Source organism: Triticum dicoccoides, chromosome 2B, assembly GCF_002162155.2.
Source record: "Triticum dicoccoides isolate Atlit2015 ecotype Zavitan chromosome 2B, WEW_v2.0, whole genome shotgun sequence".
NCBI lineage: Eukaryota > Viridiplantae > Streptophyta > Magnoliopsida > Poales > Poaceae > Triticum > Triticum dicoccoides.
Window position 1 is genome coordinate 582137697 of NC_041383.1, and position 11179 is coordinate 582148875.

Genomic DNA, 11179 nt, shown 5'->3' on the forward strand with positions numbered 1-11179 from the left:
TGACCAAGTTTATATAAAAATATAAAGATTTACCATAACAAATATGTATGATGTGGAAGTACATTCAATAATGAATCTAATGGTATTTATTTGTTATTGTATATGTTAAAATTTTTTGTTATAAGCTTTCTGAGAGTTTACAAAACTTGACTTTGACCAGTGCTAATACGCGGACTAAAATAAAAACGGAGGGAGTACAAATTTGTTTTCTTAGTTTGTAGTGAACTAATCATTTGTTGAAATTGTGAAATAAATATATTAGGCCGTTGACTTCGAATGTAATGGTCTATATAATTCAATAGTTACAATCATTGTCGAACCCCAAGATGTATACAAGGTCTATAGTACTTCACAACATGCTCAAACTCACATAATCCCAGTCAAATGAGAATCTAAATGCATTTCATAGTTATTACTTTGTAGGATGCAACAAAAACAACCAAAACTCTACATCAGCCATTATAGAAGCAACATTTTGACATATCCCATTGTGTGAATGAAACGTGCAGAGAGAGCTTTTGAAGATGGAGCAGATAGGGCGGGAAAGATTGTATGTATGTGGACGAGAGAGTAGGAGACAAACCTAATGAGATAGACACACACACCCACAAAGAGAGAGAGAGAGAGAGAGAGAGAAAGAGAAAGAGAGAGAAAGAAGTTAGGTCTGTGAGAAAGATGGAAGACATGTAATATACGTGATTCTGTATACGTGGAAGGAGAAGAGACAACATGTTTGATGAGAGAGCTGGAAAAACATGGACGGGAGGGGAAGGATCTCATGGGTTGAGGGATTGACAATTTTGTGCGGGGGAGAGAGGGATTGGTAATTTTGTGCAAGAGAGTGAGAGGGTGGGGGGAGGAGTCAGTCAGCCGTCGTCACATCACCCTGCTTCCAAATGACCCCGCATTCTCTAGCATAGTGTGGTCGCCGTCTTCGATCTGCTCGATGCCCTCTTTGAACATTGAGGTGTTGTGCATGTTGGGGTGCAAAGAAGCACAAGCGAGAGTGGTCGCCGTATAACCTTGGATGGGGATGAATTGTGTGCTCGGGGGAGTGTGTGTGTGTGTGTGTTGTGCTGCGCGCGCGCGCGCGTGTGTGTGTGTGTGTGTGTGTGTGTGAGTGTGTGTGTGTGTGTGTGTCAGATATTGAGCAAAAACAAACCTAAGGAGAGAAATGGGTATTCACGAAGAGATTGTGCGGGCCTTGAGGTGGGCAGGGGCCGAGAGAGGGTGTCAAAACATGCGCGTTAATGCATATGTTGCATGCGATCATGCGAGGGAACGACGAATCGAGAGAGATGGTTGTTGTGTTACGGATGCTCCTCTCTCTCTCTCTCTCTCTCGCTCGCTCTCTCTCTCTCTCTCTCACACACACACACAAGTAAACTAGAAGACCGTTCTCTCATGTATACACAACGTATCGGCATCTGTCTATGTCTCATTCATGCATGATCATTTGCACATTCACACCTCTCTATGTCTGTATCACACGCACACCGTCTCCACATTGCCCTTCCGCCACAACACACATATGGACACATACACACGTTCTCTCACAATCACACACACAAAATAAGTATTAAAAAAACTAGGGCGCACCTAAAACGTCCAAATCCAAATAAACACAAACTGGAGCTAAATTCAAATATATGGAAATATTGCAGCATCAAGAACTTTCCCAGGAAAAAAAGTTGAGTAATATTCGAGGATTGTTTTCACATACAAAAAAAGGTTCGGTGGATGTCCTTCGAGCATGACACGGCGACGCACCGTTCGATCGACCACGCGGCCGCGGTTCACGCGCTTGTACAGGATTCCGTATCGTGGTTGTGGTACTAACTTCAAAAAAAATAATAAAAGCATTGCCTAAGTCTAATGTTTACGTGTACTAGTACGGTTTTCTTTTAAGTTTGACCAACCTCATATAAAACTAAAGTAAGCTCCCATACACGCACTCATCAATATGCCGCCGCCGGTGTTGCGCATGCCGGCGCCCGCCTGTTACGGACAACAATTTCTCGCCCATCACCGCCGTGTCGCCGCCAGCCCTGTGCCATGAAGCCGAAGGCTCGCCCGCTCATGTCGTCTGCGGTCCCTCGTTGCCATGCCGCCACGCTGCCAAGCACGCGAGCAGCTGGTGGAGCTGCGTTTATGCATGCAGCATACGAAGAGGAGGACGAGCGCGTGCTCCAGCACGCCGGCAAGGAGGAACTAGCGTGTCATTGTTGTCTCCGCCTGCGCGGAGGAGGTGCACATGGTGGCTGCATGGCAGAAACCGGTCGCGCGCGCGTCGAGCCCGCAAATCGGGTGCGGACGTGGAATCTACCTTCGAGACCTTGAATGCCACGTGGATCCTGCAATCTGAAGGAGCAATTTGGGTCAGTCGACTCATGTGAGCCGTTTGATGCAACATGGATGGCTAGAAGGGATTCTTCCACCACTTCTGCCGTCTTCTTCCTTCGCTCCGTCGAACTTCTTTCACAAATCAACTGACCCAAATTATACTACTAGTACGAACGTATTAAGTACAGTAGGAACACGAAGGTACGAGCAGTAGTACCAACTGCAAGAAGAACAGTAGTAAGACATAGTACTAGTACTACTCTACGTACTAAAGAGTTCAAATAACGAGAAAGAACATAAACATAGTTCTGCTGGGGCCTCAGCACAACACACCCTTGAAAATAAACTAAGCAACTAGTCCGCTTGACACTGCAGTAGAACCAGCATGAGCGACGGCACTGCCACCTACTCGGAGTCCGAGTCCACGTCCTCGACTTCGTCCTTGTCCCTCTTCCTCTTCCTCTTCGCTGACGCTTCTTTGCTTGAACCGGACACTGGGCTCTGCTTCTTCATCCAACCCATGTAGATATTTAAACAAAGGTAGGCATCCATTGCTGCATACAGGATGTGATCTTCATCTAATGTCTTCGCCTCCCATGCATGATGAAACTCATGATGAGGTTTCTACAGTTTAGCGTACGAAGGATCAATCATGGCTGCTGCCAGGGTCAGCATTGAAGGTTGAGAGGAGGACACTAGGCTTGCCTTCTAGAGATCGAAGGGCTGTCCTACAATGAGACCTATTCGACGCAGGACATCCTTGTCGTTCTTAAAGCCTACAGTAATGAATTTCACTCTTTTGTCCTTGAGGAAGTTCTTAAAATCCTGGCACTCAACGTCAGCATGGCATATGTGGTAGACCAAGCAAACGTTATGTACGCAAACCTGGATCACGGCGGGCTTCTTCCTCTCTTCTTCCTTTAGATCCTTCTCTCGTCCCAGGACTGTGGTGTACTCAACATCTAGCCCAGCGACCCACTCATCCGTTGAACTATTGAACCTGCGTAGGAAGCGATCAAGCCATGCTTTCACCATCGCGGATCCACGTGTGTAGATGACGATGAAATGATCGCTGGAGATGGCTCTAACCTGGTACTCAGCAGCGACCATGGAGATTTGGGAGGCCATGGATTTTGGAGGAGGGTTAGGAGAAGTTGAACTGTTGTACCCCGCAAAAACTAGGAGCGAACTAATGTGAAGGGACGGGACGACTGGGAGCGAACTATTGTGAGGTAGAAGACGGGGACGAGTAGGGCGTGCGAACAGCGTGGGGTTGCTTAATTCTGTTAACCATCGTGCCTCCCATGACCTTCGCCTCCCTCGCGCAGTCGCGCCCTTTGAGACTTCGACCGGCTATAAATGAGCAATTTTTTTTGCCTACTCCGCATGCATGATACTCCCTCTAGTCCTTTTTACTCCCGTCAACCGTTTGCAAAGTGTTTGACCAAATATATACTTTTTTTGAACACCACCTTATATTAATTAACCAGCCACACCAGTACACTCATTCGATACAATATTCACCACATAGGGCAGTACGTTATTTACAAGAATACCATCTAATCTATTGTCAAAGCTATACTTAGCGATTAAGTGTGCCACCTTATTGGCCGAACGGCTAATCTTTGACAATTGAAGATTGTTGATCAACTTCGAGATGCTCAACGCTTTCATCTTCAGGTCACGCATAGCAGACCTGTCATAGTCCCCCGATGCAAGAGACGCTACCACAAAAGCGCAATCAGTCTCTAAAATTACAGGATTATGAAGAGAAATACCTATGTAGAGACCGGCAATGCAAGCCCTAAGCTCCACTTCCTCCATGCTTTGACAGGCATCAATGAAATCCCACGACCAAATTTATACTAAAAATATCAATATCTACAATACTGATTATAATGAGTATAAGAACTACATTTTATAATGAGTGTAAAAATATTGATTTGACATTGTGAATGTTGATACTCCCTCCGTCTAGGTGAGTAAGTCATCTTAGGCTGTGCACCGTGACCAAGGACGAGGGGAAAACGAGAGACATTAATGTTTATTTGCTAATTAAATAGTATTGCATGCAATGAACTAACCACTGCATGTCATGTTTGATAGTCTCGGGTCATTAAAAGCATGCACACCCTCATCTCTTATTGGTTGATAAGTCAAGAAACAAGAAACGAGGTACAAGTTAATGCACCGCACCTACGTGTTTTGGGATTATTTGGTTTTCGTAAGATGACTTACACACCTAGCTATTAGAGTACCACTACCTCCCTTCTATTTTAAAGGGCTCAACTCAAAAATTGCACCTACTCTTAGCAAGATAGTAGAGGCGGTGCAATAGTTTTTGAAGTCTGCAAAAGTACTCAACTAATGCTGTCATTCTTCACAAAAAAATGTGCTTACCAATGCATGCATGAACACTAGTTACTCTAACCCCCCTCTCTTCTTTAATTCTTTGCCACATCAGCATGTTTGTTATTCCCGTGTGCATGATACCAGCTAAGATACCACCATGATGGCCGGCCTTAATCATCGCATGCAATAATTTAGTGCACCTTGAAATATCAACATGTGTGGGGCGTGTATGTTTTTAATGACTTGAGACTATACCTAGCCCGGCATGCAAGATGACTTATTATGCACCGTTCCCCATACCTGCAGGAAGCCCGTTCGTCTCCAAATCTTTCCCTCTTCATGTGTGGAAACAATATGCCTGCCAAACTCTCCTTCTCCCTCCGACGGTCCCACCACTCCACCCCGTGTGAAAAAATCTGCATGCATGACTCTCCTCCCCCCACGCTCGTCCAATCCGTTGTGACCAGCAATATTTCCACCCCTTCTCTCCCCCGTAATTTACTCCAACAAATATGCCCACGTAGCTTTTACTTAACTTCAGGTGCATTGGGTCACTGACATAAGGGCCCAGCAGTGTACTGGCTCACATGTCAGTGATGCAACTGGACCTGCAATTAAGTCAGTGCAGCTCAGTCCATATCTTACGTAGGTGTGCCATTGCTCGCTATAAATATTGCGCCTCCCACGACATCGCTATCTCCTCCCCCTCACGTTCACATTCATCGCTATCTCCTCCCCCTCCCTCTCACGTCGACCACCATGGAATCGCCCCTCCCAAGCCCTAGGAGCCCCTCGCTGCATCGCGCGGACGGTCACGTGTCGCCGTTCCGTTCCTCGCCGCCACTAGTAAAGGAGGACGCGTCGGTGTTCCGCTCCTCGCCGCTACGCGACGCGTCGCCATTCCGTTCCTCGCCACCACTAGTCGAGGAGGACGCGTCGGTGTTCCGCTCCTCACCGCGATGCGACATGTCGCTATTCCGTTCCTCGCCGCCACTAGTCGAGGAGGATGCGTCGGTGTTCTGCTCCTTGCCGCGATGCGTCAAGGTGGACGCGTCGGCGTTCCCAATCTCGCCAGCACGCGCGTCGGAGGACACGTCGGCTCCCTGCTACGAGGAGAACGCCGCGCCACCCGCCGAGCCCCCCAGCCTTGAGGAGCTTTGGAAAGAAATGGATGTCGCCTTGTGGGAGGCTTTGCCTCCAGCAGAGCGCGCCAAAATAGAGGCGGAGAAGAACGCCGAGGAAGAGAAGCGCACCGTGCAACAAGCTTTCTGGGAGATCTATCTCACGTCCGAGAGAGTCAAGCAATTGGTTCTTTGGCAGAAGGCTCGTGCGAGGTCCGTGAGGGTGGCGGAGGACGCCCGTGCCGACGCCCTGAGTGCAGTCGGGCCCAAGCGCCTCATCTACGCTTGGCGGTACATGGACCGGGTGCACGCTTCCAGCCAGGAGGAGTACCTGTTGGCGCCGGATCACCACACCGGTGAGATCGCGCTCGCTCGTCGGTAAGCCGCCAATAAGCACCTCGCGAGTTGCGAGGCTGAGGAAGAGGTGTTGTGTCGGCGTGCTGGGAAACGGCCGCGCACCAGGGCACTCGTGGCACGCCGCAAGCGCTCCTGGGAGCGCCGTGGCTTTTAGGAGGAGTATAATTTTTGTTTCGTAAGGCGATCTCATTAGTTTTTGGACGCAAATGATAAATCCCGAACGTTCAAGAATTTTTAGCGTCCTTAATTAAGTATGTAAAAGGGAAAGTTTGGAGACATTGTGTATTATTACGCATTTTGCAAGTACGTGCATATAGCACAAACTTTACTATATACTATCGGACTACACGTCTCTCTCGATATATGCTTGCAGACTGTGCTACTCCCTCCGTCCAGGTCAATAAGTCATCTTTGGTTGTGCACAGTGACTAAGAAGGAGGGAAGACTTGTACACCTAGACGCAGGGAGTACAACTATTACTTATGTACGTGCAAATGCATGTTTTAACATTATGATGCGGTTTTTGTAAAAGTAGAAAAACAGCACTAGTCAAGCTTGTGAAACGATTCAATGCAAAACAAATGCAAAAATGCTCATTTGATTGTTTACTTTTAGCTTCCTTCTCTGTGGTGATTTCTCTGTCGTACTTTGTACGGAGCATCTCACTGGTTGGAAAGGCATGCAAATTCCCAAACCGCTTCCTACACCCTGTATCAAATTTTTTGCCTAACAAGTTGTGCCGTGCAATTGGAATTCCAACTTGAGTACTACTAGTAGTAGGAGTACCAGGGGCCAGTTCTTTTAGGCTTCTAGATTAGTAATCCCATAACAACTACCTCCATCCTGGTTTATTGGTCCCCATTCTAATCTGTGTCAAATTTGATCATAAATTTAACTAATGAAATGTTAGTGCATGTCACATGCACTACTCCATCCGTCTAGGTGAGTAAGTCATCTTAGGCTGTGCACCGTGACCAAGGAGGAGGAGAAAACGAGAAACATTAATGTTTATTTGCTAATTAATAGTATTGCATGCAATGAACTAACCACTGCATGTCGTGTTTGATATCTCAAGTCATTAAAAGCATGCACACTCTTTATCTCTTATTGGTTGATATGTCAAGAAACAAGAAATGAGGTAGAAGTTAATGCACTGCGCCTAAGTGTTTTGGGATTATTTGGTTTTCGTAAGATGACTTACACACCTAAATACACCGCGCCTAAGTGTTTTGAGTAACATTTTATCAGTTAAATCTTTGGTCAAAATTTAGCCCAAATTACAATGGTGAGGAATAAACCAGGACGGAGTAGTAGTTCAGAAGCCCAAATAAATGAGTGAGGCGCCTTATTGTTACTCTCCACTGTGACTAGTCTTGTGGGAAAAGCTGGGGAAGCCGCCAAAAGAACTGGCCCTAGGAGTAGTAGCTAGGGATCGAGTGTGGGAGATGAACCAGAGAAAGTAAATGCAGAGAGATGAAATGCAAAAAAACAGAGGGATGTGATGGTTGCTTGTCCGTTTATTTTACCAGGCCATTTATTACTGGGAGTGGTTGGGTTTTGTGATATGACAGCTTTACTGCCGCGCCACGAGCGGGGTGAGAGGTGAGACTCCCGTGCAGCGCCGCCCTCTACACTTGTACTACATCGGTCGTGGTTTATTAGTCCCCCATTGAATTTGACTAAAGATTTAACTGACAAAATGTTAGTGCATGTCAACGAAAACTATATCGTTGGATTCGTATTTGAACATAGTTTTGAATGATATAATTTTAGGTGACATGCATCAGTATTTATCGTACTATATATAATGTTAGTTCAATTTTTGGTCGTACTAATCTATAGTAGTAAGGTACCCGTGCGTTGCACCGAAGAGTGAAATGCATTGATCGGGGAGTTGTTTAATTTGACAAAGGATGTGGGGTCATCTCATGTGTAATGGGTATCGATAGGTTTCTTCGGATATTATATCATCTCTAGAGCTCACAAACAGCCGGGTGAAATAGATAAAAAGGTATCGTTTGCAAAGAAAAGCGTTCAACTGTTCAACCTGCATCCAAAACTTTTGAAGAAATAACACTTATTGTGCTTTGCAAGAAATGATCTTTAAGAATTAGTTTTTGAGTATCGATTGTTATACATGTTGGCTATAGATGACATGGAACTTTCTTATAGTCAATAGTTAGCTATACTATTAAGTAATATTAACCATGCCCTTATATACCTAGACGGAGGGATTAAATCAGGATGACTTGCAAGGCGGCAGAGGAGATGTAAGAAATGGTTCATCGTAAGTCTTTCACCAGTACTGTAGTAAAAATTCATACATGGAAGATTCTAGACTAAACCATAAACGGATACACTTTTATTCATGCGCGATACTCCAATAGAGTAAGATCATGCATGGAAGTCTCCACATGCTTAGACAGCGGATTACATTGAGTGAAGACTAATGATCAACATTTAACTTGATAATGCGTATTTTTTTAGAAGAACAACGAGGCTCCTCCCCGGTTCCATTTTCTGATATGAAACCCAAAGTGTCTTACATCAGCTCACTGAGAGGAGCAGTTCAAAGGAAGGACTGCGGTGAAAGCCACTCAAGTTTAACGACAAGCTTATAGAATCAAAAGCGGCAAAGACACGGGCCATAAGCACCCACACACACACTACATGTTTTCTAAGTGCACTTGATAATGCGTATGTCCAGGTGAACCTCCTTGGAGTCCCCGTGCACCGAGTCGGCGGGTATAGGATGGAACGAATGCCATGGGTTTTCCAAGTCCACATTGGCGGGATAGTCCCAGCTCCCCAGAGTCCAAGTCTGTCCGATGAGACCGGTGTTGCCGCCCACGCGACCCGGAGGGGTAGTAACATTGACCACGCACCCGCACCGCCCAACCTGCTATCCAACTGACCACAGGATCGAGCTTTGGACAATTAGAGCGACATTATTATGCTTGATGGCTCCGCTGCGTGTGTGCAGGCATGCATGCTATCGTTTGTGGGCGGGACGGGGCTTCCTGCTTCTTCTGCATGCTACGTCTGTGTTCCTGATCCTTTGTGTCTCCATCCAACAATTCTTGTACTTTGCCACGGGGCTATTTTTATACGGCAATCCTATTCTTACGTGCAAGTTCTACAAAAAGTCTTACGTACTAGTGTAGTTTGAGCCGATCCGTAACAGTTCTGTTGTGGGCAGTTTCCCCCTCTCACATTACGTCAGATTTTGTAAGAGTTGTGCGTAGGAGGATTTCTGTTTTTACACCTCTGTATGTAAATATATTACGTAACTATACATATATAGGACGTTTGTCGTCTTCTGCCATGGGCGCACATTCCTCAGGGCACACCGCTCCACTCCATGCCGCACGTCGTCGCTACTTGCACTCCGACAAGCCCAGGCACCATCACCACTTGAACTCCGACAAGCGCAAGCACCATCGCCACTTGTACACCGACAAGAGCAGGTATACTAGCTAGTATAGTATCCTCTCAGCTACCTTCCCTCCTTAACCATCTTCTTCCACTCCACGCGCATGCATACTCATGCAGCCAATAGTGAGGAATGAGGCGAACATCGTCTAGGGAACAGGAAGTTGAGCCCGGTGTCCTCGCTTGAACATGGCCATGTTCCAGCTGCTCATCAGCATGCACGCGCAGCCGCACATGCCTTAGCTTGACATCGTGGACACCATGATGAGCTCGACAACGGTTCACACGTTTAGGCTTTGCCCAGCGTCCGCCTTGCCACTGGCGACGGGTAAAGGATACCACGATGGCGACAACGCCAATGACATGCACCGCCAGAAGGATGGCGACGCCGACGTAGAACTGCGACAACACGATGTCGCGCCTCGACCGCTGTCGACTGTCACTAAGTAGTCTGACGACGGCTGGAAAAGTGTTGCATGCATGAGTGTAAAGTGTGTTCTGTGCTAATTAAACATGCGTGGCTCTACACATGTTTGTCATGAAGTTGTGTGGGCACAGTAGTTGGTGTACGTGGGCATCAGCGAGAAGATCGCACGCTCGACCTCCTTCGACGCTGTATATTCTTTTTTGTTTCACTGACTGGTTGGATCCACATAGGTAGAGAAAGGGTGTTGTCATGTTCATGTTTGACCAGTCAACAAAGTAAAATACGAAGCTATACGGTAAGACAGTGACTGTTAATCACCTGTGATCGTATCTAGTGACCGTATTGACCGTATTTTTAAGTAAAGTGACCAAAGTGAGATTTCGACACAAGTTCGATGACCTCGAATGCATTTTACTCATCTATATATATCTACTCTTATAGAAAACCAAGTTGGTGATGATGGTATGTGTCGGTGTCAAAACCGGCAGATCTCGGGTAGGGGGTCCCGGACTGTGCGTCTAGGCGGATGGTAACAGGAGACAAGGGACACGATGTTTTTACCCAGGTTCGGGCCCTCTCGATGGAGGTAAAACCCTACTCCTGCTTGATTAATATTGATGATATGGGTAGTACAAGAGTTGATCTACCACGAGATCAGAGAGGCTAAACCCTAGAAGCTAGCCTATGGTATGATTGTTGTTCGTCCTATGGACTAAAACTCTCCGGTTTATATAGACACCGGAGAGGGATAGGGTTACACAGAGTCGGTTACAATGGGAGGAGATCTTCATATCATATCGCCAAGCTTGCCTTCCACGCCAAGGAAAGTCCCATCCGGACACGGGATGAAGTATTCAATCTTGTATCTTCATAGTCCGGGAGTCCGGTCAAAGGTCATTGTCCGGCCATCTGGACACCCCCTAATCCAGGACTCCCTCAGTAGCACCCGAACCAGGCTTCAATGACGATAAGTCCGGCGCGCAAGTTTGTCTTCGGCATTGCAAGGCGGGTTCTTCTCCAAATTCCATGTACCTGTCGGATAGTGTCCGGCTTCTGGTGCGTGTTGCTCTCCTCAGCTTCTGTGCCCTAATAATGACCATCTTCCATGTGTCAAACGAATGCGAAAAGCCAGGGGATTTTTTCATTT